The sequence below is a fragment of the Megascapheus bottae genome, chromosome 27, assembly GCF_031878675.1.
Source record: "Megascapheus bottae isolate mThoBot1 chromosome 27, mThoBot2.hap1, whole genome shotgun sequence".
Lineage (NCBI taxonomy): Eukaryota > Metazoa > Chordata > Mammalia > Rodentia > Geomyidae > Megascapheus > Megascapheus bottae.
Genome location: NC_143535.1, coordinates 2,783,265 through 2,805,012, shown reverse-complemented (window position 1 = coordinate 2,805,012; position 21,748 = coordinate 2,783,265).

The following is a 21,748-nucleotide window of genomic DNA, read 5'->3' as shown; positions in this document are numbered from 1 at the left end:
CATGCCCGGCAAGTTCAGCCATCTTCTACAGGTCTGCAGGGAGACAGAGATTAGGGCTGAGTCACTGAGGATGCCCACAGAAGGATTGTTGATCCAGCCTTCAAGCCAGGGGATGCAGACAATCTCCAAGCCAGTGGAAATCCAGAGGCCTTTCTGTCTCCAAGGTAGCCTAGGCTTGGGCCTGTGTGGACATACCCTGCACGTCATGACCAGGGTGCCCAGAAAGCTGGTGGCGCTGGTGGCTCACACGTGTGAAATCCTAGCGACTCGGGAGGCTGAGATGTGAGGAGCAAGGTCCAAAGCCAGCCCAGGCCGAAAAGTTCATAAAATAAGCCAGAAGTGGAGGTGTGGCTCAAGTGGTAGAATTCCAGTCCTGGGCAGAAAGCCCAATAGGCGTGTGAGGCCCTGAATTCAAGCTCCATTACCGTCCCCCAGTTTAAAAAAAAAATAAGAAAAAAACGAAAGCGCACAGATTTGTGCCCCAGCCTGTGGGGCGGGGTTTCCACTTCCGTGGGGGTGGAGACCAACCTCAGCTGCAGACACAAAATTGATTATTGAATGACCCTTCGGAGCTGAGCGGTCCAAACGTCCTCGGATTGCAGTCCTCAAGCTAAGGCAAGGCCAGTCCTCAGGCGCTGCCCAGAGCAGGGATTTCAGGGAGGACGGGGAGGAGGGGACGGGGAAGGGGAGAGAGGGGTCCTCATCTCCTCCTTACTTGGCAAACCCTGAACTGGGCACTCAGCTTCCCTGCTCCACTCCATTTCCTCCTAGACGCCACCGCTTCCTGGCCTGGAAGCCCGGGGAGGGACCCAGCTGGCCTGGCCGCCCCTCACGCTGCCCTTTCTGTGGCTCTGCTCGCGCCAGGACAGGGCTCTGGAGACGCGCCCAAGAGCCCAGGGAATTCGGGAGCCCAGCAGGAACCGTCCCAGGCAGGGGCCGGACCTGGAGACCCGCGCGGTTTCCTTCCCTTTTCCCCAAGCTCGGCCACCTGGGCCGGAGCAGCCCCAAGGGGTCGGAGGTGGACCGACCCAGGCGTGGGGCAGACGCGGGTTACCCGCCGCCATGGCGCTCTCCGCTCTCCGGGGCGCATCCATGGCTGCGAGGTGTCTGAAAAGTCTCTGGTTCTGCCTGGCCTCTTGCACCTTCCACACCCCCGGGCCATCTCAAGGCTGGGGACACCGGGAAACTCCTGTGTTTTGGCCAGGACTCCGGACCGGGAAAAGCGCTAAACGTCTCTGACCCAGCCGGAGAGTCCAGGTGTGCACAAGCCAGAGCAAGACCCCAGGAGAAAGACGCCCGGGAGACGGGGTTAGTGCTTCGGTTCCAGATCCTGTTTAAAGATTGTGAGCTGCAGGCTAGAAGCGCAGAAGCGCTTCACGGCTGAATTTTTGTTGTTTGTCGCCCATTCTGGGACTTGAACTCAGGGCCTGAGCACTGTCCCTGAGCTTCTTTCGCTCAAGACCAGCACTGGACACTTGAGCCACAGGGCCATTTCTGGCCTTTTCTGTGTATGTGACAGAGAGGAATGGAACCCAGGGCTAGGCAAGCACTCCACCACCAGGCCAAACTCTCAGCCCTTCAAGACCTGACTCACCTCCCAGCCCTCCACCAGAGCTAGCCAACAGCAGAATCCAGTTCTCATTGGAAATTTTCTATTTTCTATGGATCATTTTTTAAAAATCAAGACGTCACATGTTTTTAAAGTAGGAAGAAACTCGTGACATGCCAATAGACAGCCACTCTACCCCCAAATACACAAGAATTCTTTGTGTAAGCCCCATGACCATGGTGTGCATTCTTTTTTTTTTTTTTTTTTTTTTTTTTTTTTTTTGCCAATCCTGGGCTTAGGCTCAGGGCCTGAGCACTGTCCTTGGATTTTTCTCAAGGCTAGAACTCTACCACTTCTGGCTTTTTCTAAATATGTGGTACCAAGGAATTGAACCTGGGTCTTCGTGCATGCTAGGCAAGCACTCTACCACTAGGCCAAACTCCCAGCCCGTGTGCATTCTCTAGTGAGTAGTAAATCTCCAAGCACACACGTTTACTCTTCCCACACTTCCCATGGACCCTCGCGTGGTTCAAGTGCTCCAAGGACAGGCTGGGCTCATGACTGCCCACCCTGGCGTGCTGCTCAGTTCCACACCTGTAGCTGCCTGTTGCAGTCTCTACCTGTCAGGTATAGGTAGACACACACATGGAAATGGAAAAATTTTTGCTGTCAGTTGTGGGACTTGAACTCTGGGCCTGAGCATTGTCCCTGAGCTCTTCAGCTACCCCTTGAGCCGCAGCACCACTTCTAGTTTTCTGCTGGTTAATTGAAGTCTCCCGGACTTTAGTGCCAGGCTGGCTTTGAACCACAATCCTCAGATATCAGCCTCCCGAGTAGCTAGGATTACAGATGTGAGCCACTTGCCCCTGACTTGGAAAATGTTTTTTGACACCAGCCTGGACATTCCCAGTGCTTGTCCTCGACCTATTATGTTCAGGGAAGAATGCACAGAGCCAGTCAAGTGCTATGCTGATTGAGGCATTCACTGGTCATGTACTACCTGGCAAACTCCTGGCCACCAGCTTGGCTAAGTTTTATTCACGCCTTGGGGGATTAAATAGATGCACACACATTACATTTAGTTTTGATATTCACCTAGCTAACAACCTGCCACCTAGGGCCAGCTCGTACCCATTCTTAGTGCTGATACATGAAGCCAGAACCTACACAGAGCTGAGCAAAACAAAACAGAAATAGGATTCGCTCCCTCTCGCCTAAAAGACTCAGCCTTCCTGCCAGAGAATTACAAATTTAAAGAGAGAGAAGACATGGTTTTCAGGAAGCTGATAATTAAACAGTCCCTCTCTCTTTTCATGTCAGCTTCATCTAAAACTGTCATCTGAACTAGGACTTAGTTTCCCCAAAAGATAACTGCATTGATGATCAAAGGAAGGGAGACTGTTCCATTAGCCACCTCGCCTATACCTTGGCCTTCAAAATAAAGGGAGAAATGTATTTTAGAAGGATCTGAGCGACTCTCTTTACTCATAGCATTCTGTATTATATTGCTTGTTGTCTGCTTCAACTTGCCTTCTACCTGAGTACTTTATTTTAAGCACTACCCAAGTGGCTGACGTGCCTCCAGGAAGAATAGGAGTTGCTGGCTGCTTCAAGCAAATGCATCTTCAAAAAGTAATCCCTTTGCCCTGGAAATTAAGATGAGGCAGCTCCACAAGGATGCATTCTACGCTGTGATGTTTGACTCAGCGCCCAACGTAAAGCAGACAGAACCTACCCACTGTGCCCGTTCCCAGCTGCGTCAGTTTGTAGAGTTCAATTTGATTGTGTGTTCAGGTGCCAGTTGTGGGGCTTGAACTCAGGGCCAGAGGACTGTCCCTGTGCTTTCTTTTCACTCAAGGCTAGTGCTCTACCACTTGATCCACAGTTCCACCTCCAGCTGTTTTGCTGGTTAATTGCAGGGGACAGTCTCATGGACTAGCTTCAAACTGTGATCCTCAGATCTCAGCCTCCTGAATATTTAGAATTTCAGGGGCAAGCCACTGGCACACAGTGAAAGCTCAGTTCTTTCCAGAAGCATCTTCTCTACCACCTCTTTCCCTACACAGATCATCTTTTCTTTTTCTTCTTTGTGGTGATGAGATTTAAACTCAGAGCCTCAGGCTTGCTAGGCAAGCTCTCTGCTGCTGGAACCATGCCGCTAGCCCAGCACAGATAATTGGCATGCACATCTGAACTCAGTTCATTTCCTTCTTCCCAAGAAAAAAAGTACCTGTCAGTAGCCTTCAAGAGATGACAGATCAGGACAGGGAGTTTGGCCTAGTGGTAGAGTGCTTGCCTAGCATGCACGAAGACCCAGGTTCGATTCCTTGGTACCACATACATAGAAAAAAGCCGGAAGTGGTGCTGAGGCTCAAGTGGTAGAGCTCTAGCCTTGAGAAAGTCCAAGGACAGTGCTCAGGCCCTGAGCTCAAGCCCAGGACTGGCAAAAAAAAAAGAGAGAGAGAGAGAAGAGAGAGAGAGAGAGAGAGAGAGAGAGAGAGAGAGAGAGAGAGATATGACAGATGAACAAGTCACTGAGCTTTCAGTGTTGGATGTTGGTGATTTCTGCTTTCTCGATTTTTTTTCTTGATTGAAAATGTCCATTATGGAGAAAAGAGGAATGAAATAATATTCAATCTCACAAAGCTGTCCAATGGTAAAAGACAGTTTATGCTCAATACTTAGTGCCCAGAAGCAAACTTTGTAGAAGTCTTGTGTGTGTGTATATATCTTGGTGGCTTATACCTGTACTGAGTGAAATCAGAAAGACCATAGCTCTAGAAGAAAAAGTTCTCACAACCCCATCATTTCTGTCATTCTAGCTATGATGTGACATGTAAAACACGCATCTAACTGTCCAGACTCAGCCTGGGCTAACATGAGACGTTGCCAAAAAATTAAAACTTGAGGTGTGGTTCAGCAAAATGGTAACAAATACCATGTCCTGAGTTCAAACCCCAATAGTCCTACAAAAGACAAAAAGAAATCTCTGGGCTAGAGGCAAGCAAGAGCCACTTGCTTGAGGGCTCTGAAGGAACAAACTAAAATGAGCATTGGCAGACACAGGCTGTAACTGTAACAGAGTCAAGACAGTTGCCAGGGCTAAAGCATTTCCCTCCCTTGGTGGGCCATGGAACATCTAGTGGGGTGGGGGCAGACAGGGGGGAGTGGTGCCAGACTTCATTGCCTAATTTGATATTGAAAGTCTACTCACCATCAGCGTGGCACCAACCCGAGCCTGACCTCCCATGATACACAGCTGTAAGCTCCAGATGAATAATCAGAGCTAATCAGGAACACAAAGCGATTGTCCTTTGTACAGACATGCCCCTCCACTACTTGTTGCACCAGCCAGGGGTCAGCTGAGTACAACCCAATTAGCACTTTCCCCGGAGACGCTGGTGACCCCTGTTTGGGTCGCTGCCACTGCAACCAAATCACCTAGAAGGCCCTGACAGCCAGGGGACTGACTGCATTTCCTCTGAAGCCCATTGTGGAGTGTTGGCCGCTTATCTTTAAGTACAAATTTAGTGAGTCCACATTAAACAGCCGTGCAGGCGCGTGCGCGCGGATAAGGTTGCCATTTAGAAGCTCTAACCAATGTAGCTCTGGGTTTCCTTTCCAAATTAAATGCATCTCGCTTAGTCCATTTTCCACAGACGTCCCTCATCGGCTCCGTTAATGAGTTCCCTGTGAATGTGTACTTTGGTAGCTATTTGAAACAAAAGGGCCTCCATATGATTAGGGCTGGGCTTGCCAGTCTGTCTCCATCTCAGCCTCTCTTCCACCCTCCGCCTCCCCAGCACAAATGCATGGCTGCAGGCAGGGTGGGGAGGCTGGAGTTAGCGGAGGGTTCTCTTCTGTGTGTCTACACTACATTAGGAATAAAACCTTCCACTTAAACACTTAAATGAAAACATCGAGAAACTAATTGACTATTTGCAATCACATGATTTAAAGTCGAAGCTGCCTTAATTTCCTTCCCATTTTGCTTCATCTTCAAGGCGAGCGCACCCTAGATTGGTCTATGAAAAGGCTGTCTTGGAAGCATAACACTTAAGACCTCTTTCATTTTCTTTTTGATTAAATAATTGAAATTCCTGTCAGAGCCTGCACTTTGTGGCTGCACAGATTTGGTGTGTGAGGAAAAAGACCCTCCCCTCCCTCCTCTTTTTTTTTAATATTTTATTTTTCTATCCTTTTTTTTTTTTTTAACTCACTGAGTCTTAAAAGCCAGTGGGCTCCACGTCATTAAGGGACTAGGGAAATGGATTTGTGCTGTTCACCCATTTCGCAGAAATTTCCTGTGCCCATTAAGTGATTGTTTGAGACAAATGGTGGAAAGCACAGCTTTTCATTTAGCTATCCTCAGTCCTCTGGAACCTTCTCTGTGGGGAAGGAGGCCAGCTTCCCCACTGCCAACAGCCTCCATTAGGGAGGCTGTTGCAGTGGGGAAGCTGGCCTCCTTCCCCACAGAGAAGTTCCAGAGGACTGAGGATAGCTAAATGAAAAGCTGTGCTTTCCACCATTTGTCTCAAACACTCACTTAATGGGCACAGGAAATTTCTGCGAAATGGAGTGAACAGCACAAATCCATTTCCCTAGTCCCTTAATGACGTGGAGACCACTGGCTTTTAAGACTCAGTGAGTTAAAAAAAAAAAAAAAGGATAGACAAAAATCAAAATATTTCAAAAAAAGAAGGAGGAGGGAGGGTCTTTTTCCTCACACCACCAATCTGTGCAGCCACAAAGTGCAGGCTCTGACAGAATTTCAATTATTTAATCAAAACAAGAAAATGAACAGGCTGGGCAGGGCGAACCATGTCTATAACCTCAGCTGCTTAGCAGGTAGGGGCTGAACTTAAAAAAAGAAGTGAGACCTTATCCAAAACATAGTTTAAAGGCACGTGCCAGTGGCTTGTGCCTGGAATCCTACTCAAGAGGCTGAGATCTGAGGATTGGGATTCAAAGCCAACCTGGTCAAGAAATTCTCTGAGACTCTTATCTCCAATCTACTACAGAGATGTCAGAAGTAGAGGTGTGGCTCAAGTGTAGAGTCTTACCCTTGAGCAAAAAAAGAGCTATATGACAGAACCCAGGCTCCAAGTTCAAGCCCTAGTAGTCTCTCTCTCTCTTTCTTCTCTCTTTCTTTCTCTCTTTCTTTCTCTCTCTCTCTCTCTCCCTCCCTCCCCCCTTTCCCTTTCCCCTCCCTCCCTCCCTCCCCCCCTCTCCCTCTCTCTCTCTCTCTCCTCTCTCTCTCTCTCTCTCTCTCTCTCTCTCTCTCTCTCTCTCTCTCTCTCTCTCTCTCTCTCTCTCTCTCTCTCTCACACACACACACACACAAGCAAAAATGGATGGGGGATGTGGTTCAAGTGATAGAGTCCCAACAGTGAGTAGGAAAACTGAGCTAGAGATAGATAGAGTGCCTGAGTTTCTAACCTCAATACTAACACAAAAATAGAACTAAATAGGGGGCCGGGAGTTTGGCCTAGTGGTAGAGTGCTTGCCTAGCATGCACGAAGACCTGGGTTCAATTCCTTGGTACCACATACATAGAAAAAAAAAAGCCGGAAGTGGTGCTGAGGCTCAAGTGGCAGAGCTCTAGCCTTGAGAAAGTCCAAGGACAGTGCTCAGGCCCTGAGCTCAAGCCCAGGACTGGCAAAAAAATAGAAGTAAATAGAGTAAAGGCAAGCTAAGAGCTCAATCAAACAGCAATTTAGGACAACCTCAACTGTCATTATTATTATTGAGATTATTTTTCTTTCTTTCTTTCTTTATTTTGCCAGTCCTGGTCGTGAGCTCAGGGCCTGAGCACTGTCCTTGGACTTTCTCAAGGCTAGAGCTCTACCACTTGAGCCTCAGCACCATTTCTGGCTTTTTGCTATGTATGTGGTGCTGGGGAATCGAACCCAGGTCTTCGTGCATGCCAGGCAAGCACGCTATCACTAGGCCACACTCCCGGACTATTTTGATTATTTTATTGCGATTTTTTTTAAAATCAGGCTGCTTTGTGAGTCTGTGCAGGAAAACACCACGTCCTTCTTGAGGACACTTGCGTCGTTCGTGCTCTGCCTGCCTGTGACCTGCAGCCCAATCAAGATGAAAACCAGTGTCCCCGGCCCCTCTCCCACTGACAGCGACGCCGGATTCACTGCAGAGCTGGCTCACAGTCCATCTTGGGGGGAAGTGTGTTATATGACAGAGTTTGGTTGTTGACTTTTTTTTCCCAGCAAGTTTGTGTGTATAAGAATGCACAAGTTGCAATTAATTTCCAGGGAAGTCACTCCTCGAGTTAATTAGAAATGCAAAGTGTGAGTCTAAATGTTATGAGATTATAAAATGGCTTAATAATGGGAACAATGAGATGGAAGCATATGCATTCTGGCCATGTAAATATTTCATAACAGTGCCAATCTGATTTCATTTGCCTAATCATGCCATTGATATGCAGCCATCAGCTCGCAAATAGAAAAGCTGAGTCGCAGCAGATCACGCGTCTAATGTCATAATTATTAATATTGGAGGGAAATGGAGCTGCCGCCTCCCGTGGAGGCTTCTGGGCCTTTTGAATTGCGGTGGAGAAGGAGAAGGAAGGTGACACGCCAGCCCCAGCATCCCCACTCTGCTTGTTGGCCAGGAGTATTTAGGTAATTAGGCAGCTCAACAAATTAAAGGGATGCGGATGCTGGAGAGAAGAGTTTCAGGGTCTCAATTCCCCAGCCCTCCGTGGAAACCATAACGAAACTCACAGAGCTGGGGGAGGTGCCAAGGAAGGGATTTTCGCAGCCACAAGGGACTCCGTGCAGGAGAGTTCAGATGCAGCTGGAGGCAGGAGAAACTGAGGAAGGCAGCACCCCCTCCCTTCTGTTTTCTCCCTCCTGTCCCTGTGGTCCAGATCCAGGGTGCAGAAAGCCTTTGTTTTCTACACAGAATCCAACGTCCTTCCCGCCCCCTGTCACGCCATTTCCCCGGTGTGTCGGTGTGTCGTGTCTCTCCACTCCCAGCATAAGAAGCCAGTAGTCTCTGTGTCCTGGTAGGCCATCCACACACAGTGGCCTGGCTGATCCGGCCAGCAGTGGCCAGAGCTCTCCAAGGCAGCGCCAGGAGGGGCAGATGCCTGGATAGGCCATGAATGAGTTGGGGTTTGGGCCCTGGCCCTATGCTTGGCTGTGTCACCTTGAGCAAGTGACCTCACCCCTGAAAGTCTGTTTCCCCTTTTGTAAAAGGAAGGTCACCGCACTGACCTCACCCTTTCATTAGAGAGGATTATTTAAGGAGCAGGATTGTCTAAGTTACTGTTTGGTCAGTTATGATGAACACGCTTACTTGCTTCCAAAAGGATCTGGAGCAACAGAAATGACTTCTTACAATGTCAAATGCCATGCAATATTTAACATGTTTATTTTCAACCTAAACCTTCTCTTCATTTGTGCCAAAGGGTCTCTCTCACCAAAAGGAGTTGTTCCCTGGAAACAAGTCCTACATGAACTTCCTTTTAAAGAACGTTCATCAGCTGGGCACTGGTGGCTCACTCCTGTAATCCTAGCTACTCAGAAGGCTGAGATCTGAAAAGAGTGGTTCAAAGCCAACCCGCGGGTAGGTCCACAAGACTCTGGTCTCCAATAAACTACTCAGAAAATGCCAAAAGTGGTGGCACTGTGGCTTAAGTGGTAGAGCACTAGCCTTGACTATAAAGAGGCTTAGAGACAGCCCCCAGGCCCTGAGTTCAAGCCTCAGGATAAGAAGAAAAAGACAGAAGAGGGGGAGGGGGAGGAGGAGGAGGAGGAGGAGGAGGAGGAGGAGGGGGAGGAGGAAAAGGAGAAGGAGGAGAAACAGGAGGAGGAGGAACAGGAGGAGGAGTCATCTCTATATAGTTGAAGCAGGCCAGCAACTGGTTACACAGCTCACTCAGGCTGGCCTCAAACTCACACTCCTCCTGCATCAGCCTTCCTTAGCAGCTCATTTCTATATGACTCCACGAACTTGACTGAGCAAGTTATTTCACTACTGTACACCGAAGCTTTCTCTTGTGGACACAGATGGTAGTCTGAGGGCTAAGATAATGTATATACCTGGGCACTGGTGGCTCTGGTCTACAATCCTAGCTGCTCAGGAAGCTTGCGATCCGAGGATCACGGTTCAGAACCAGCCATGCTGATAGTCTGTGAGGCTCTTATCTCGAATTAACCAGCAAAAATCCAGGAGTGGAGCTGTGGCTTAAGTGGTAGAGCACCACGCTTGAGCAAAAAAATCTCAGTAGCTAGGCTAATGCACGTGAGCCACCATTTTAGCTCTTGACTTGGTCAGTGGTGATGCTTAGTTCTGTAAATCCTTAGGAAGAATTTAGAATGGTATCTGATGCAATTGATCAAGAAGTATCACTTGCTATTTCTTTTCACCGCATCCAAACAGCCACTCAAACGTGGTTCCTCTGTCTCTGGGCCAGTAGTTCCTTTGGTGACCACCCCTTGATGGCCTCCCTTACAGCTAGAGACAAAGGACACAGTCTGACCTTCTTGCTTACTCTTTTCTCTTGGGGCTGCGATGGACAAATGATAATCGCATAGGTTGGACCCAATTAGGACCAGGCTTTAGGACAGATGCTGTTTATGTAGAGGAGGGAGTGGAAGACCTGGTTCCAGAAAGCTTGGGACCTGCTTATAGAAGATGCTAATTGGTTTCTTGCTGGCAATTTTTCACCCCTAAGTGAACAAGAAAGAGGGCATCTCGGAGGCTCATCTGCCTTGAGTGATCAGGCCAGGGAGAGGTGAAGATTGTCTTTCTTTTTTTCCCCCCAAAGAGACATAATCTCATTTGTCTCAGACAAAGATTTAATTCTTGGCAGGCTTTCAGAGCTAGAAAGGGATAAAAGTCAGCTTCAAAAGCACATGAGTGTGTGGTTTGGGGTCTCTGGCTTTTGTACATTCTTGGGAATTTGAGGGATCATGGAGGGGAGGAGGAAGGGGGAGGAGTCAGGATGGACATGGTGGTACACTTTTGAAGCAGAAGGATCCAGAGCTTGACACCAACCTGCCCCACATTTAAGATCCGTCTCAAAACCGCAAATAGGAGGAGGAAGAAAAGAAGGAGAACTAAAATTATATAATCTGGGGCATCAAAAACTCCAAACCCTCCAAACCCTTATAGCATCCACTACCTGGTAGCTGGAACTTAAACTTTACTATTAAGCTTAGCTGGGCTTAGTTCAAGTGCTGCTGCCAGCACACCTGCAGCATAGTTTGAGGTTAAGTTCCTTAACATGAGACTTACCTCCTCTGGTGTCCCAAGTGCCAGCAGCTCACACCTGTAATCCTAGCTACTGAAGAGGCTGAGGTCTGAGGATCCCAGTTAGAAACTATCCTGGGCAAGAAAAATCCTTGACACTTATCTCAAATTAAACTACTCAGAAAAATCTAGAGGTGGTGCTGTGGCTCAAGTTGTAAAGCACTAGCTTGAGCACAAAGAAGCTCAGGGACAGTGCCCAGGCCTTGAGTTTAAGCCCCAGGATCAGTTTAAAAAAAAAACAAAACAAGTAAGGGAGATCAGAAGTGGTAAAGTGGTGCTAGCCTTGAGCAAAAAGAGCTCAAGGACAGGGCCTAAGCCCTGAGTTCAAGCCCCACAACCAACAAAATAAAATAATAAATAAATAAAACAAACAAGGGTGGTATGTGCCCTGCTAAGGCCATGGTGGACACTACATAATAGACATGTGGAATCTTCACAGTGTTGTCTTCCCTGCAGGAAATGCTCAAAAATAATAGAATTACTGCTATACCGCAACCTTACCCCCCTGCCAAAAGTGTTTTGGGTTTTGTTTTTGTTTTTGTTTTTGCCAGTCCTGGGGCTTGAACTTAGGGCCTGGACACTGACCTTGAGTTATCTTCAAGGCTAGCGCTCTACCACTTGAGCCACAGCACCACTTCCAGCGTTTTCTGTGTATGTGGTACTAAGGAATCTGACCCGGGTCTTCATGCATGCTAGGCAAGATCAGTGTGAAGAAAGCCTATCAACCCCATGCTGAGAACCACTCTGCGGCTCTTTCTTCTTTCTTCTTTTTTTTTTTTTCCAGTCCTGGGCTTCAGCTCAGGGCCTGAGCACTGCCCTTGGACTTTCTCAAGGTTAGAGCTCTACCACTTGAGCCTCAGCACCACTTCTGGCTTTTTTCTATGTATGTGGTACCGAGGAATCGAACCCGGGTCTTCGTGCATGCTAGGCAAGCACTTTAACCACTAGGCCAAACTCCCGGCCCCTCTGTGGCTCTTTCTGTAGGTGAGTATGGCTGGGGTGAGAGAGCAAAGATCATTAAGACATATTCCTATCTGATACCTGGGCAGAAGGGTGAGGCCAGCCTGGGATAGAGAGTAAGACCTAGTCCATTAAAAACCTAAGAATTATCCAGGTGTGGTGTCTCATTCTTGGACTCCTAGCTACACGGGAGGCTGAGATTTGAGGATCAAGGTTTAAAGCCAGTGTGGGCAGGAAAATCCATCAGACTCTTTTCTCTAATCAGCCATGAAAAGCTGGTAACAGAGATGTGGTTCAAGGGGTAGAGTCCTTGCCCTGAGCAAACAAGGCTGACAAACAGTGCCCGAGCCCCCAGAGCAGGCCAGGTACCTACACAAAAACAAGCAAACTTATGCATAAATGAAATGATAAAAGCCTTATAAGTTACTTCGTTTAGACATTTCGTGTATGATATTTTCAGCAATGACCACGGGTAGCTGAAATCACAGATCAGGGAGGGTGGTGCCTTTGAATGTACTGCAGAGATGGGGTGTATTTGTACTACATTTGACCACTGAACCCCAGTCCACGTGCTGAGACAACATACATCCCATGCAGCCAACGACCCTGACTGCACATACTCGACCCACGTGCAGCGCCACGCTGAATGCGTGTGTATGCAGACTGTGTTTGTGAGCATGGGCTTTGAGCCATCCCTGACCCCCGCCCTCTCCAGTGCCCACTTCCTGTGTGCACACACCTGGGCGGATAGACCCTGATTACAAGTCAAAATGGGTTAAAAGTATTCTATTCAAGAGCACTAAATGGGCCTAATTGTAGGTGCCTGTAAAACTCTAATTAGAGAAAGACTCATTAACTGCTAAGTGGGGGAAGAAAATGCAGGCTTGAAATTCAAAGACCCCAGTGCAGGCTCCTAGACAGGGATAGAAAGGGACTGAATTGCCTTTTGATAAAACTACAGTAGGGAAAGCAGGAAGAGGAGGAGGCAGTGCCCAAGAGAGAGCAGCCTGCCCCCAAGGCCCCTCCTGGCTCTGGCAGCCATCTCTCTGAGCATGGCCCCCACCACTGGTTGCCTGAAAGAGAATAGACTTGCCCATCCTCTCAAGAAAGGCCTTCTGCACTTCCTCAGGAATCATGGGTCCTTGTCTCCTCCTACCAATCAGAACCCATTCTGTGGGAGTCTCAGGCATCACTTGAGCAGGACCCAGCCACAAGCCAGCAGGACCATCGGTGCAGGCAATGCCCAGCTCGTACGTGTATGAACATACACACACACACACACACACACACACACACACACACACACACGCCCCAAATGTGAAAGAGTAACAATTCAAACTTGAGTCATGAGAACACAGTAGAAACATGGAAAATGAAAAAGGACCATTAAAAGGATTTAAATAGCTTGTTGGGTTTTTGGGGTGAGCGAGAGGGAGGATTTAGGTTTTTAGACAAAGAAGAGGTCAGAGGCTAGCGTACACTACATTTATCATTCTTTTTTCTTAGACCTGAGTGGAGGGCATACCTGCCAAGACATTTCTTGTTTTGATTTCTTTTTTCTAAGATATTTTCAGCATTTTAAAAAATCTATTTTGGGTTGAATTAGCATACGTTAACAACACAGGAGCCTTCCCTGTGGTAATTCCAGACATGTGTACCGTGAAAGTACTCTGAACCAACGCAGCGCCTGCATTACCTTCTCCCATTCACTAGACCGCACTTTCATCTTCTTGAATCCTTTGTCCACCCCTCCCCACAATGAGGCCATTTGACACTCAGTGCCTCCTTATTGACATTATTGCCACTGTCACTATCACTGTCATGGTCCTTCTTTAGGTCTAGTGCCACAAGTGAGAGGCATTTGGCTTTTCCCAGCTGAGCTTCTCTCTCAGCATGCCGACCTCCAGTTCCTTAGCTAAAGTTAGCAAGGGAACGGAATATGTCTCTCGAGCTCCCAGGAAGACAGCTGCTTCTGAGGCCTTGGGAATTCATGGCTCCACTCTTGCCAGGGGCACAGCAGACTCTGGAGTGCCACCTGGTGGCCTTCTTCAGCACACGTCCAGAGGGAAAGGCATTGAAGATGTTTGATCAGGAGGGGTGGATAGTCTAGCGCCTGCTCTCTCTCCCTCCCTCCCTCTCTCTCTTCCTCCCTCCCTCCCTCCCCTCTCTCTCTCTCTCTCTCTCTCTCTCTCTCTCTCTCTCTCTCTCTCTCTCTCTCTCTCTCTCTCACACACACACACACTCACAAACACACACACACACACACCCCAAAATGAATTAACGGGCAGCAGAGTTTTCAATTTAACCTGGGGCCGAAGTAGGGGGCAAAGCAAATGTAGTAAGACTAAGATGAGATGGTCTGATCTCAGACCCTAGTACTTCAAAAAGTAAAAAAATGAAAAAAAGTGCCAACACTGTGAATGAAGAGACACGGATACGAGCCCAGCTTTTAAAAGATTAAGAGATAAGAGAAGAAATGCAGTGTGTAACCCTGGATTGTCAGCAAGCCTATAAAGGATATTATGGGCATAGGTAAGAGATTGAGTGAGTTATGTGACTAATCACAGAATCATTCATTTCCCAGCTTTCAGTCATGGGGCTTGAACACAGCACTCGGGCATTGTCCTTGAGCTCTTGTTTTGCTGGTCCTGAGGCTTGAACTCGGTCTGGACCCTCTCCCTGAGATTTTTGGCTCAAAGCTAGCGCTCTACCCCTTAAGCCACCACACCACTTCCAGCTTTCTTTTTTGAGTAATTTATTGTCTGCCCTGGCTGGCTTGGAACCATGATCCTCAGACCTCAGCCTCCTGAGTAGCTAGGATCACAGGCGTGAGCCACCAGGGCCTGGCTAATTCCCCGTTTTAACCTTATACAGTGGTAAGGTACTGGGGCATGTTAACATTTAGAAAAAAAATAAGTGAAGAGTGGGTGCAAGATCTTTGTAATTATTTTTGCAATGTTTTGTAATTCTTACGTTAACTCAAAAAGACCTGAGCAGGAGACAGGAGTTTGGCCTAGTGGTAGAGTGCTTCCCTAGCATGCACAAAGACCCGGGTTTGATTCCTCGGCACCACATACATAGAAAAAAGCCAGAAGTGGTGCTGAGGCTCAGGTGGCAGAGTTCTAGCCTTGAGAAAATCCAAGGACAGTGCTCAGGCCCTGAGCTCAAGCCCAGGACTGGCAAAAAAAAAAGACCTGAGCAATAATTCCTGATCATTGTCAGTCACAGCTAGCTCTCATCTGTAATAGTAGTTACTCAAGAATTTAAGCCCTGGAAGACTGAGATTTGAAGACATTCTGGGAAGAAAATTCTTCCATATTGTATCCAAAATAAACAGCAAAAATTCAGTCTGATGGTAGAATAGTAGAGGTGGTAGTAGAGTGCCAGCCAAGCAAACTAAAACAAGCAAGTATGAAGCCCTGACTTCAAAAAAGAAAAAAGACTGACTGACTGGCATTTTATCAGATCATAACTTCTCAATGAACACTATAACCTGCACATTAGCAAATTTTTGGCCTACTATCAAATTGTTAATCATTTTAAGTAGCTGGAAATCACCATGTCTCCTTGTAGGTCTCATATATCTGTATCCTAATTAATCAGTTAAATAAATAGCTTGTTCAGGGGCCGGGAGTTTGGCCTAGTGGTTAAAATGCTTGCCTAGCATGCATGAAGACCCGGGTTCGATTCCTCTGGTACCACATACATAGAAAAAAGCTGGAAGTGGTGCTGAGGCTCAAGTGGTAGAGCTCTAGCCTTGAGAAAGTCCAAGGACAGTGCTCAGCCCTGAGCTCAAGCCCAGGACTGGCAAAAAAAATAAAAATAAATAAATAAATAAATAGCTTGTTCAGTCTGTGTTGGTGTTTTTTGTTTTTTGTTTTGGTTTTTTTTTGTCTGTTACTTAAAGGACTGTGGGCTTAAGGCAGAATAACTGGCATATCTAGCGCCTAGTGCCACTTCTCTGTGCCTGGACCTTTTTTTTTTTTTTTTCCAGTCCTGGGCTTGAGCTCAGGGCCTGAGCGCTGTCCTTGGACTTTCTCAAGGCTAGAGATCTACCACTTAAGCCTCAGCACCACTTCCACCTTTTTTCTATGTATGTGGTACCAAGGAATCGAACCTGGGTCTTCGTGCATGCTAGGCAAGCACTCTACCACTAGGCCAAACTCCGGCCCCGTGCCTGAACCTTTTATAATTGCTCTGTCATTGATTCTTTTCAACTTAACCTCTTCTGTGTTTATAGCACTTGCGGTGTCTCTCTTCACTGTACTTCCTGTCTCTCTACACAGTACTTCCTGTGTCTGTGGCTCTACCTTGATGAGCCAGTTTGACAAGTCAAAATGGAAAGTATACCAGGCTTTTAGTGAACCTTAATATCTGTCAAAGCCTCACAAAACATTCTTTAATAACTTATTTGAGTCTTATCTTGGCCAGTTTCAGGACTAGTCTCTAACAAGATTTTCCTCTGCCCCTTCGGTGTTTTCTTTTTTTTGTTTATGGTTCTTTATAGCTAGGCCTGAGACTGCTTAAAGGACAAGGGGATTTGATAGCTGGCACCAGAAATATACACAACCTAAGCTGGGTGCCAGTGGCTCACGCCTGCAATCCTAGCTACTCAGGAGGCTGAGATATGAGGATCATGGTTCAAAACTAGCCACTCCGAACAGAAAAATCCATGAGACTCTCATCTTCCATTAACCACCAGAAAGCTAGAAGTGAATTTGTATGGCTCCAATGGTAGAGTGTCAGCCTTGAGCAAGAAAAGCTCAGGTAGAGCACTCAGGCTCTGAACTCTCTTCCCCCCACCCCAAATAAATAAACATATACATACAACCCAGAATAAATGACTGTGTCTTGTTGCACATTCTTTTCTGGCTGCTCATCTACTCAAATTGCACAAATGTCACTTCACAAGCTAGCACAGCCTCCCTAGTTCTCCTTCCAATGTTAATGACGGCTTCCATCAGGAAGGAATGAAATAAACGTGGTTACCTTGATTTTGCCCATCTCCTCAGTCACATTTCTTGGTTAAGTGGGGCCAACTCTGAGTACTTTAGGCCTACAGGCCCAGGGCTGGTTTTCTGAACTTGTTTTCAGCACAATAAAGCATTCTCCTTTCCAACCACAATCTGGGAAAAAAAAAAATCACACTCGCTTCACCTGCTCAAAGATGCAGCCCCAGCACCATTCCCATTTCCCTAAAAGCTCTCTCCAGCCCACTAAAAATATCCAATGTTGACAGATGCAAGCTATCAATACAGAGACTCAAGATCCCAGGGTGAGAAGTGGCCAGAGGCAAAGTCTTGATAAACAGCTCAAATTGGCTCTTACTCCACAGGTAACTCCTAGTTTATCTGGGTAATTGTAAAGGGCATTTTACAGCAAATCAATTAAATGAAAATCTTTTTCAATCCTTTTTAACTGAGGGAGAAAAGGGAGGGTGGAGAGGGCCAACCTTTGTAAGCTAACAGGTGATTTTAATTGGAACTAGCAGCTTTATACCATGTTTTTGACCCATTCAGTAAAGGCAGAAAAAAAGAAATCAATAAATTTCCATCAGCATTTGCCCTCCTGGAGTCTTATAAATAGAATGGAGACACGAACCCCAGTTAATGGCTTCATCAAGCACCTTCCAGATTCTCTAACAGAATTAAATAGGTTGCAGGTCTCTCACGGCTGTCCTCTAGCACTGAGCGTCAAAATGTCTCGGTCTACCAGGTATTTCTAGGTGTCATGTCTGCTCCCATCCTTTTCTTCCCATGCACAGCCTGATCCCAACTATGACAGGACCTTCTGAGGCAGTCCTGGCTCAGAAACATGAATCCATGTATTGAAAGCAAAGCAAAGAAGGACTAGCTTTTGCCATTGACAGTGGATCCATGAAGAATTCACAGGGTCCATCCAACAGTCAGGCAGCTACACTTCAGTCACATATCAGTTGTGTAATCTTGGGCAAATAACTTCAGGTGTGTGTGTGTGTGTGTGTGTGTGTGTGTGTGTGTGTGTGTGTGTGTATTGTGTGTGTGTGTGTGTGTCTGTGCACAGACACACATGCACGCATGCATGCTGGTTGGTGCTGGAGCTTGCATTCAAGGCCTCTTACTCTTACTTGGCTTTCTTTAAGCAGCACTCTACCACTTGAACTGCAGCTCCGCTTTTCTTCCTTTTTTTCTTGTTAATTGGACGTAGAAAATCTCAGACTTTCCTGTCCAGGCTACCTTCCAACTGTGATCCTCAGACCTCAGCCTCCTTAGTAGCTAGGATCACAGTTATGAGCCACTGTTGTAAATAGAAAATGATTATGTAATCAATGCCAATGTCCTTTTTTGTTTTGGGGGGGAAAAGATATTGGCACTGGGGAGGGGTAGACTAGTAGGCCCTGAATATCTTGAATTTTTTTTTGTGGTTTGTACTCTTTTTTTTTTTTTTTTTTGCCAGTCAGTTCTGGGGCTTGAACGTAGGGCCTGAGCACTGTCCTTGGCCTTTTCCCTCAAGGCTAACACTATGCCACTTGAGCCACAGCATCATTCTAGCTTTATCTATGTATGTGGTACTGAGGAATCGAACCCGGGTCCTCATGCATGCTAGGCAAACACTCTACCACTAGGCCAAACTCCTGGCCCCTATACTCTTTTTTTAAGTATTAGCTAAAAGCAACAGTAAAACCCTCAGCATATTTTGTTATTTTTGTCCTGGTACTGGGCCTTGAACCCTTGTTCAGCTTTTTCACTCATGACTGACTCTCTACCACTTAAGCCAAGCCTCTATCCCCCAACACCTTCAACTCTTGATGTATTTATGTTTTTAGCCAATCCTGGGGCTTGAACTCAGGGGCCTGGGCACTGTCTTTGAGCTTCTTTTGCTCAAGGCTTGCACTCTACCACTTGAGCCACAGTGCCACTTCCAGCTTTTTCTGTGTATGTAGTACTGAGGAATTGATTCCAGGACTTCATGCAGGATAGGCAGGCACTCTACCAGTAAGCCACATTGCCAGCCCTTCAACTCTTTAATCATAAGAAAATATTCAATTCCAGCAGAGAATAGAATGGTAGTTTTGGGGGGAGGCATTTGGGAATGTTGGCTAACGTTGCAGTGGATACATTAATTTATAGTAGAGACATGTTAAATTGGCATGATCTTCCCATACTGCCTAGGTAGACTATTGTCCCCTTCATGATCATTTGATTACAATTTGTCACAAAATTAATTAGTAATTTAAGATAAACCACACAACCCAGGGAAGGTATTTCTCCTTTCTTGCTTCCCTGGAACACAGTTGAAAAAAATGCTAAAACTTCGGGGACAAAATATTTGACAAAAATTTCAAGAGCAAGAGTCCAAATGTAGCCAAAATATACTTCAATGTAAGAAGAAATAAGTAGAAATAATTTAACTTCCAAGACCTCACATGGTGCAACCGCGTGAAGTAACCTGGCCAGGGGGACTGATATGAACCACAACTATTCATAAATTAAGAACTTGTATCATGTCAGCAGTAATAACTAATAAATAGAATGGCCTGAATTTGAAATTGAAAAGAAAGGCAATTACTGTAACCAACCATCTATCTGTGTACTGGGCAGGGAGTGATAACAGAAAAAAAAGAATTTCACTGGTCCTTACCTCTAATTACTGAAAACATTTTGTTTCTGTTCCAGTCCAATTGTATGATATCTTGAATGAGCACACTCCATATACAAACACACACACACATGCACACTTCTCATTCACAAAGCCCACTGGGGAAACTTGATATGAGGAGATTGTTCTACACACTGCTAAATGTAATGGATGTAAGAAAAATCACCTAAACCATTCAAGAGGATGAGATAAGATCATGAGTTTGATGCCATACTAGGCCACATAGTGATGTCTTATCTCAGAAAGAGGGAGAGGAGAGAGAGGAGGGGGGGAAGGGAGACTACTGTCCTCATTTGTGTAATGGGAGTAACAGAATAAAATATAGTTCATATTCATAGATTATGGTGAAAATTAAATGAAAAAAAAGTTTAGCACAGGTGGTTGGTTCATAACTGTAATCCTAGCTACTCAGGAAGCAGAGATCTGAGGATCTCAGTTCAAAACTAGCCTGGGCAGGTAAGTCTGTAAAATTGTTGTCTCCAAGTAACCAAACAAAAAAAGCTGGAAGTGGAGTTTGGGGTGGTTCAAGTGGTAGAACACCAGCCTTGAGCAAAAAAGCTCAGAGACAATACCACTGCCAACACACACACACACACACCCCACATCAAATATTTAGCATACTTGCAGGCACACAGTGTTTGATCAATGCTTACTAATACGCTGAGAACCCATTTATGGAAAGCCACAGTCTCCAATGCCCCTGAAGGATGCCTAGCCTCTGTCTGCTGTGTGCAGGGTTGGGGTGGGAGTGGGGGTGTCAGGGAGCGTGAGGACATCCAGCAATAAAGTCATTTGCCCAGGGTCACTGGTGCCACACAGCCACTTCAAAGCAGAGCTGAGAAATCTCTCCAGTGTGGGTGCCCTTTAAGTGTCTCACTCCCTAAGTGTGTACATTGTACCTGACTGAGCATAAGTCTGGGGGAGAAAGATTCAATCAAAGTTCCAAGCCTGATTCCATTCCAGCCAGAGCAGAGTGAGTGTCTGTCTCTCCCTTTCTCTGAGCCTGCCACAATCTCAACAAATAGGCTTTTAAATTAAGTAGTGATTTGGAATGTAAGTGAGTGCATTTAAGATGCTAAGAGACGGAGAGATCCTAATGGCTGAAATATTTGTCATATCACAAGTAAACGGAGTGTTTCGGGGAGCCACTAATATAACTAATTTTTTCCAGACCCTCCTCTGCTCTGTGTGAGAAGATGAGGTCAGCGCAGGTTGAGCCAGCCCGGGTGAGCAGCTGTCGGGGGACTGAAGAGAATACTGATGGATGGCAGAGGCATCCAGACTGTTTTCCTTGAGAAACCGGAGCCCAATTGTGCAAATTAAGCCACGGCTGCCCAACAACCCGCTGCAGGTTGCTACAAATGAAACAGAGCGGGGAGAAACATGCAGCCCCCACTCCCTCCTCCCCCAGAGAGCAAAGATGTGCCCATGGGCTTGGCCCCTGAGCTGGGGGCTGGAGACATCTGAAGGGAAGATGGAAATAATTGAATATAACTCCCTCCCCCACCCACATCCGAGTCTCCCATCTCCTCTGCAGCAAACCTAAATCATGTTAGTCAACCCTTTTTCTGAACAGTCCCAGAGCCTGTGATCTCACCCCCTCCAGAGGCAGCCTCCCTCCATCAGCATGCAAACTCCACTGCAGCCGTAAATAGACCATTCTGCCCACATTGCTGCAGAGCTGAAAGCTGCCAAATACACAGATATTGCAGTGTGGCCGAGTGTGCGTGTAAGCTCAGCCCTCGGGAGGAGATATGGCTGAGGCCAACCCTAGCATGGCCCTATTATTTCTAATCCTAGGAACTCAGGAGGCTAAGATCTGAAGGCTGAGGTCCAAAGCCAGCTAGGCAAAAAAAGGCAGAAATGTCCGCGAGACTCCATCTCCAATTAGCCAGCAAAATGCCAGACTAGAGACTGTGGTTCACGTGGTAGAGCACCAACGATAAGCAAGAAAGCCAAAAGAGAGCTTAAGGCCCTGAGTTGAAGCCTCAGTACTGGTGCACACACACGCACGCACGCACGCACGCACGCACGCACGCACGCACACTCACACCCACAGAGAACTGGTGAAACAATGGCCATGCCATCTGAGCTTGCCTAAGTCTCTTGAGATGATTCCTCAGTGAGGGTTAGAAGACAAAGGAAGGCAGGGTGTAGAGAGGGAACCTTCCCTGCCTCATAAGAATGTGGGGCTTCCCCAACGAGATGAGACCCCCCCTCCCATGGTTTCACATGCCTGCTTTCCTTGAATCACCCTTTTTCCTAGCCTCACCAGTCCCCCTCCTGCGGCTTTCTCCTACTAATTCCTCAGGACTG